Below are 8822 nucleotides of genomic sequence, written 5' to 3' on the forward strand. Positions count from 1 at the left end.
ATAAAATGTTCACTTAGCTCCCTAAACTTGCATAAAATATAATCAATTAATCACTCGATCGTAAAAAAGTAAGTTAAATGCGGAAGATATGTTGCACGCATCTTAAAGAAGTAAAACGATCAAGATCGGGGTATGCGATTATAATATTAGAGAAGAAAATGTTTTATAGTTGAATAAGTAAGAAATTCTTTTTTAACATGTTTTAATCTATTTTGTGAAGTATGTAATAACATTCTAAGGCACATGTAACATATCTTCCACATTTGACTTTTTTTTTTACAACCAAATGATTAATTGATTACATTTTACGCAAGTTTAGGGGGCTAACTGAACATTTTATGCAAGTTCGGGAGACTATCGAGACACATTGAAAGTTCAGGGGGTCAATCAACCATTTTGGACAAGTTTAGAGAGCAAATGATATATTAAGCCTAATTTCTATCTATTAATTATATCATAATTAACCCAACTAAACATATAATGGGGTGAGTACCTCGACATAAGAAAGAAGTTTCTCACTCCCCTAGAAGTCAAATTGATTTTGACCTCTTACCTTTTCTTGAATAGATATTGTATCATCAATTATATCCAAAATGAATTGTGGCTTTAGAAACTGTTAAGTCGCATATATAGTCTTTTGTTTACTTGCTTGGGTTGAATTCACTCAGAAGAGATGAATTAAATGAAATCTTCATTTTCACTTTTAACCTACCACTTGTAAAGGTTTACAATAATTCTACTGCAAGTGGCTTAAGATATATCTCTCATCTATCGATAGTGATGAATGTCCATCTATCATAAAACCACCATGCGATTACTTCATGTGGTACCTTGCCTGATAGGCAATATATCTCAATTCGAATCCAGTCTTTCATGCTTATAAAAAACACATTGAGCTTGATTATCATTTTTTTCGTGAACAGGTGCAAAGTGGATTCCCCAGCGTTCGATTTATTCCGACTGATGATCAAATTGCAGATATTCTCACCAAGCCGTTAGCTACTGCTCGCTTCACTATGCTTAGTTCTCACCTTTTTGTTCGTGCCTGCCATCGACTTGAGAAGGTGTTAGAGATAATATTCCACATATCTATTAAACATATTCTTATCTAGTTAGAGTTTAAATATGTCCATAACACATATTGTGTATTCCTATTTCTACACAAATTCTTGTATTTATCACCATAAATAAACCTCAAACCTAATCACAATCAAATGAATTCATTATATTCTTATACATTACATTCTTATATTTCTCTCCCTAGCTCCGTCTTATATTTCTATAATATATCCATCGTATACGTTCAACATGCCTCTTAATTGGTATAATTGAATTATGATGTTTTTTCCATAAATAATGTATTTTATCTTGCTTGCATACCATAACTTACTATGAGAGTACATATGTTCAATCTTTTAGGTGTTTAAATTTAATTAATATACATTTCAATTTGTCCAAATTTAACATAAAAAGTTAATCAAGTCTTAAAGTATGGACATAAGAGACTAATTAACACACTACCATTAAGTTCAAAAGATGAACCAATTTTTTAAATCAAATTCAAAAACTCCTAACTAATGTAAGAAGCCCAACCATTACTCTTCCTAATATCCAACACACTACCATCATGAAATGTCACTCTCATATGTGGATACTCATGTTTTTTTTTTTATTGAATTGTCATATGTTTTCAGTAAGTTGAATGACAATACACTATATTAATTTTAATTAAAAGATTTTATTATTTTTATATTAATTACATCCATTAATAAAATTGAATCAAAACAATCAAATATTATGAATCATAAAAATTTCTCTAAAAAGAGATCTAATGTGAAATTAACAATCAATTGATGTAATTTATGAGGAACACATAATAAAAATGATTGAATATTTGAGAAAATAAATAATAAATCTAGAAAAGGCAGGCACGTTAATAAGATAGAAGGAGATCCTGCATGGTCCGAACTCATTTTACCAAAATTAAAATAACAATAATCCTGAATTGTACTGTCTGAATCTGAACATTCCAACATAAGAAATTGGATGAAATCAAAGAGAGGCTTTAAGCACGTGCATGCACATCAACACAACAGAAGAATCACATTATTATATAGCCTCATGTTTCATTCTTTAACATGGAGGACCATTTTATTTCTTTTCTTTTCTTTTTTTAACCATTTTAATAAAATATCCAGACAATTTAAAATGGACTTCAGCTGTACTTCCCAGCCTTGATCTGCACAACATCCTTCACATTTTTTGTAATAAAATATTATTAATAATCAAGTTCAAAGTCAGTTTAATGAAAAGGGGAAAAGGGTTTCCTTCAAAAAAGAAATCAATATTCAAGAAAAATAAATAAATAAAGGAGATGCTACATTTCTGCGAGCTGCTGCAGCAAGAAAAAACTGTACTTGTTCCCTCCTTTCAAAATATTTAAGTTTTATTTATAGCCTATGGCTTCCACTTTAAAATTACAGCATCTTGAGAGATTTTGGCGGTACGGACGACATGTTGCATCATGTCAATAGTTTAATGTTCAACCAGTAATTAATTATATATTTTTAATTATTTATATAAAAATTTAAGTTTATAAACCCTAAAATATAAATCTCAAACCCTAAAAACTAAACACTAGACATTAAATTGTAAACCTTAACCCTAAAATATGACATGACAATCAAATTATTGATACATCAGCGCTGAACTTATGTTAATTGTATGACCAATTAATTTTTTTAATAAAATATTGGTTATTTGGATAAGATACTAAAATAGTTTCAAAGTTTGTGGAAAAAATCTAATTTAGATTCTATGTTTAATTTCAATCATAATATTTCATTAAATAGCACAATTATAAACCTAACTGATAGAAAATTAACAAATAAGTTAATTGTATCATTTACTCCTTTACACCTACTCTAATTGTAATGCACAAATGGTTAGATTGAATGAATATACAATATACTAGTAAAGGGGAAGACTCCGGATTGTCCAATGACAAACATAACATACAAACCCAGACTTCTAATGTGGCATTCAATAAACATTGAGGTGTATGATCAAATTCACCGTGGTCATTAAGGTCCATGTGAACACTACTATAAGACTGAAATTATTATTTTATAACCAAAATTAGCTATTCTTCAAAAAAGTTACAGCCTAACCCTATTTTATTTTAGTTTGTAAAGTTGAACGCAGAGAACATTATAATTCAAACTAAATAGTAGTAAGAAGAAATATAATAATAATATAGTAAAATGGGAAGCAAATCATAGATGAGAGAGAGAGGGGCTGTGTATTATCGAGAAGTGGAAGAGAATATTAAATAGTTGGGAAAAAGGCAGGGAAGAGAAGCCATAAAAACTAGCTACAAGTTCCAATTCCACACATACCACCAGACATCAGGCGTGGTATTTAATGCTCGTTAAAAGCCTACCATAATCAATAAAGCCAACCCCACTCCAATAACATAACCCCTCCCCTTTCAACTAATCAAATTTCCCCCTTTTACTCTAATTTTTTTATTTTCATTTCACAAACAATTTTTATATTTTATCTTCATTTTCAAATAAAAGTTTAAGTAATCCACCAACTAATTAAATTGACCTTACCAAAATAAAGAAATCATAAAAGCTTATAAAAAAAAAGAACATTTACGTACCTAACATATATTATTTGATTATCATCAAACTTTTTAAATATAAATAATATCTAAAATGTTTAATAATATTTTTTTTGGTAGAAAATGTTTAATAATATTACAACTACAAACAACTTACTAAGAAACCAACAGTTAAAAAGGTGTTTCTTTCCTAAAAAAAGGTGTTTCTTTCAACTTTGAGCTGCATTTAGTGTTTTAAAAAACATTACTTAGGTTTAAGAATTTTTCACAAAAAACTCCAAAATAAACAATTGATTGTAATTATTTAATATTAGATAAAATTATTCTTTTTATTTTCACAAAAACACATTTCTTTTTTAACACTATTTCTATCTCTATAACATTATTACAGAAGAACAAAGTTTTACTCTGTTAATTTTTTTAACCAATTTTACTCCATTAATAAAGTATTATTTTTAGTTTTCATTAATCATTTAGATTATTTTTATTATATTTGTGTATTACAATTTTAATTTTTATAATATATTTATTGATTAATTTAAAACACGTTCATATTATACATTTTATATACTAACAACAACAAACAACAATAATAACTATTATCTAACAACTTAACTAAAATCACCCCAAGTCTACCACATAATTCAATCACAAAAAAAAGTGACAAAGTAACTCAAATGTTTATCTTGTCATTAACACAATTACAAACATGTTAAAATAATTCTCATAAAAGAAACATGTTAAAGTAATAAGAATATACTTTAATTTATGGACAAACTTATTTGAACAGTTCGATGTAGGTGCCTTCTATGGTTACTTTGTTTTTGACAAAGTACCATTACTTGGTGTGTTTTCACCATCGGATGATGGATTAGAAAATTAATCCAATGGTGAAAAAACACAAAGTAAGGTTTACTTTGTTAAAAACAAAGTAAGCATAGCCTTTATCGTTCGATGTAACACTCAAATTAATCTATTTAAATTTATCATTTTATCATTAAATATAGCTAAACTTGAAGTTAAACTTTCAGCTTTAAATTGAACTTTACTGAAGAAACATTAATTCTTAATTTTGATAGTCTGCACTAGTTCAGGTCTCGGGTTATCTTTATTGTTTTTAAACAGTAAAGTATTTTTTCAAAATTAATAATATAAAAAGAAACTCACGTTAAGTCATGTCATAAATACCTGAGTGTAATAGCAGGTGCAGGGTTAGTCTTTCATCATGTGAAGAGGCTGTATGTAACTTCTTATCAAATGTACTTTTTTACAACATAGACTAGTCAATCACCTTCTATGGTGTCGGTAAGGGGATTCTCCTTTTAGTCTACCTCATAGGCTAATATGATTTACCAAATGCATGCAGTTTCAGCCTTAACTTTCTAAATTTGTTCAATTAACTCCTCATTCCATATAAAAAGGACTCAAATTCAATTTTTAAGTACAAAAATACTGAATGGAATAATTTCATAAAGTTCAGGATGTTAAGTTAATATGAGGTTTGAAATTTTAACTCTTCGTTTTTTTATAGGTGAAATGAACTATATACAAGTGGATTCTAAAAATCAAAGATTATAAAGATGTGTGCACTGCCATGAATATTTGAAGAAAAAACATTGCTAAGAAATCAAAGAGTATTATAGATCAAAATATGCTGAGTATAAAAGATGAATGCCATATTGAGATTAAAAATGTAAAATAATAATTTAATTTAAAACCTTAACCTCAGTAAACAAAACTTTTAAACACATCCCTGAAAATAAAATGAGTTTGAACCATGTACAATACATGCCTACTCATTTAGTGTTATCGAGTTTTGAACTCTATACCTCTTGGTCAGGCTTTGACATGATGTCAAAGAATCATTTAACATAAAAATAACTTTTATTTTAGGAATAAATGTATACTTGGGGAAGCTCATAGTATAAAGGTCCAAAATAACTTTATTTTTAGGAATAAAGGCCAATCTTTCCCTCAAGGTCATTGAGGAAGCTCAATTTTGCTCATAGTAGAAATTCTAACGGAGTTTTAGCCTTTTCCGTTGTTAATTTTTGTTGGCAGTTACTTTGAAATGCCTATTATTGAACTAGGTGATATATCGTGAGGATAAAATTAAAAGTATGTCATATTTTATCTCAAAATCATAATAATAATAAATAACAAATACTATTTTTTTTTTCTAAAACTATCACATACACCATATTCATAAACTCTATAGCTAGTAGCCAGAATAGAAATGTAAGAGAAGGTTTTTTTTATATATAAATTATAGGGAGGTGAAGGAAACTCTGCATAAATTCATATAAATGTTGTTCCATAAGAATAAAACGAAGAGATGTTATCAGTTGTCCTACAGAAAAAAGATGATTAGTTTGAAATTGAAAGAGTTAAAGGGAGCTCCCTTCAGTCCAAGCAAAGAGAAGAGGAGAATGAAATTTATCTCCCGCATCATTCACACATTCACACTAGCAATAACGTCTCTTTTTCTATTGTGTTTGAATGAATGAGCCGGCAGATAATTCAAACCCTTAACATCCATGAGTGGGCTGAAGGAAGCTCCCTTTAAATACATTCTCTCATGACTATGCTCTACTTATATTTCAAAAGCTCCATCAATATTATTCATGACAAGCTCAAAATAGCACCCAAAGTAGTATTTCATGACCAACATATACTAGAGCACCACCAGTTGGATAATAAGCACAATCCGAATCATATTTAGTCTATAATTAAGGTCGTCTCAAGTGAAAAGAACTCGGAGTCGTTTAAGCTAGGTCTGGAGGTTTGATTTCATAGACTTCAATTGAGAGACGGACAACTTCTAATTAACCAGGAACCATAAGTATCCCTTAACTATGACATGCTATTTTCTGATCGATTAAGCTCAAAACATCAAGGAAACAGCAGCCACAAGCTCTCAAGTCCAATTAAAGAATGGTTTTTATGCGATCCACCAAAAATAAAATAAAAACAAAAAGGATTTGTTTCACTTTAATAAAATGCATACTCCTATATATCCTTACCAAACACTCACATATCAGGGAAACGTCTAGAAATCAGCTAAAGAGCGAGGAGATGGCACTAATTCGAGCAATTATAAGCATCAAAACAGCGTGGAGAATTTGATTTGCTTCAACCCTAACCCTAACCGCTACGGTGTGAAAGCATAACAGCAGATAGAGGCTAAATTGCTGTAAAAACCACAAAAATCCAAGGCGAATATGAAATCAAGGAAACCTTATAATTTTCAGTAGCAAGTAGAATTTAGTGTTCGTGTAGAGAAGTCGCGTCACCATCAAGGTTTTCAGAGGAATGTAAGAATAAATTCATTCACATACAAATATAGAATAAGTTCACTTACCAAGGGGGAAAGGAAACGAGAATCCAATTGGCTAGGCGTTGTTGAATCTTGATCTGAAAGAAAGACCTCATAAATGGAGGATCAGTTGCACTTATTTAAAGCAGAAGAAAAAAAAAAGCGCACAAAAAAAAGAGAGAAAAAGAAAGAGCAGAAATCACGGAAGAGAGAAGATGAAATGTCGCTTTCCTCATGAGAGTCAGAGAAAGGGAAAGCGATTTTTGAAGATCTCTACAAATCTGGCAAACCTCCTTCAACACATAAATGAAATACGGAGTTTCCTTTCCCTTTTTACCTCATCTTCTTCTTCGGCGATGTCGCTGTTGTTTATTTGTGCATTTGTTGACGATGGATTTCGATTTACAGAAGCCAGCATTTAAGGAGGGGGGAGATTGGAGAAGAAGAAGAGGAGGATGTGGGGGTTTGGTGGGATTGGATGATTGCGATTTCCTAATTTTTTCAATTAGATAATATTATTATAATGTTTTGGCATTCTTTCGTACATAAAGGATGAGGAAAGGGAAGGGATAATACGAATAGGTAGTAGTAGGGTTTAAGGCTACGAGGCCTATACTGGTTCGTTGACATGTGTGGACTTACCCTATTCGTCACTGTGTCGTATGCGCTCCTTTCTACTGTTCCTTTTTATATTTCAAATATTTTAATTCGGGATTTTATTTTATTTTTTACAAGTGAGTTGCAATGTGTTTTTCGTGATATAATTTTTAAAGAAAAAATTGCATAGTTAATATATTTATAATCATGTAGGATAAATAATTTATTATGATCGGGAAAAATATTTTATTTTGAAAAGTTTTGTATAAATGATAAAAAAAAATTATTTAGAAATCAAATGTTTTTCTAGTGTTTAATTATAACACTGGACAAAAATTCCATGTTTGTTTATAGTTTAGAAAGATCTCATTAAGATTGAAAATAAACGAGGAATCAAGGTTTAATGTTTTTAAACTTATAAGTTTTGTTTAATGGTATTTTGAATTTTTAAAATAATTTTTTATTTATTTATAGTTGGCTTTACAAACTTATCATGTATTTATATTTGGTTTTAAAAATATATCACACATTTATAATTGGCGCGTTCGGACCTGCTACATACAAAAAAAACATGGATTTATCATTTAGTCATTTTTAACAAATGGGGTGACATACAGAATGAGCTCACGTGCTTTTTTTCTGTAGCACGCACATGTCATCTCATTTGTCAAACATGACATATCGACGATTTTGTGTGCAGAATGTCCGAATGAGCAAACTATATGTGTGTGTGTGAAGCTAACTATGGATGTGTGATAGATTTTTAAAACCAACTATAGATGTGTGATAGATTTTTAAAAGTTCAGGTTGTCAATAGGCAAAACTTGTCAAATTTAAAGGTGTAAATGTACATTAACCAAGAATCAAAGAAATCATTATCGTCAATTAGATTGAGTGATTAGCATCGGTGGTCACAAAAGTTTGGACAATGTCTCCAAAAGGTCATAAAAGTTTAATTTGTTTTCACGTAAGTTTGTCTGCGTCCCAATAAAGTCACTTTGGACGTTTTCCGGTCATTTTTTCACTGGAGTTGATTATCTAACATCTAATCATATGTCTCAACGTTATCTGGCATGATAAAAAAAAATAACCACAAACTAATCCAAGTAAATAAATATTGTCAATTAAAATTTTAACCACAAATTAACTCATGTGGTATATCGATTGTCATTAGTTACATTTTTATTGTATGATGGTTGGCGTTGGCGTGATATTGAGATGTCAAAGTAATCAACTCCGGTGAAAAAATTATCGGAAAATGTTCAAAGTGACTTTTTTTTT

General features: G+C 29.8%; 1 long non-coding RNA gene across 1 annotated transcript; it reads right to left on the reverse strand.

The window, feature by feature from the left end:
• Nucleotides 1–612: 612 nt before the first annotated feature.
• On the reverse strand, nucleotides 613–7501 carry LOC136201159 (uncharacterized). The gene is made up of 3 exons (XR_010673702.1): nucleotides 7282–7501; nucleotides 6990–7042; nucleotides 613–1045 (listed from the first exon to the last, which is right to left on the reverse strand). It is a non-coding gene; the product is annotated as an uncharacterized lncRNA (long non-coding RNA).
• Nucleotides 7502–8822: the final 1321 nt, after the last annotated feature.

Source organism: Euphorbia lathyris, chromosome 7 (genome assembly GCF_963576675.1).
Source record: "Euphorbia lathyris chromosome 7, ddEupLath1.1, whole genome shotgun sequence".
Taxonomy (NCBI): Eukaryota; Viridiplantae; Streptophyta; class Magnoliopsida; order Malpighiales; family Euphorbiaceae; genus Euphorbia; species Euphorbia lathyris.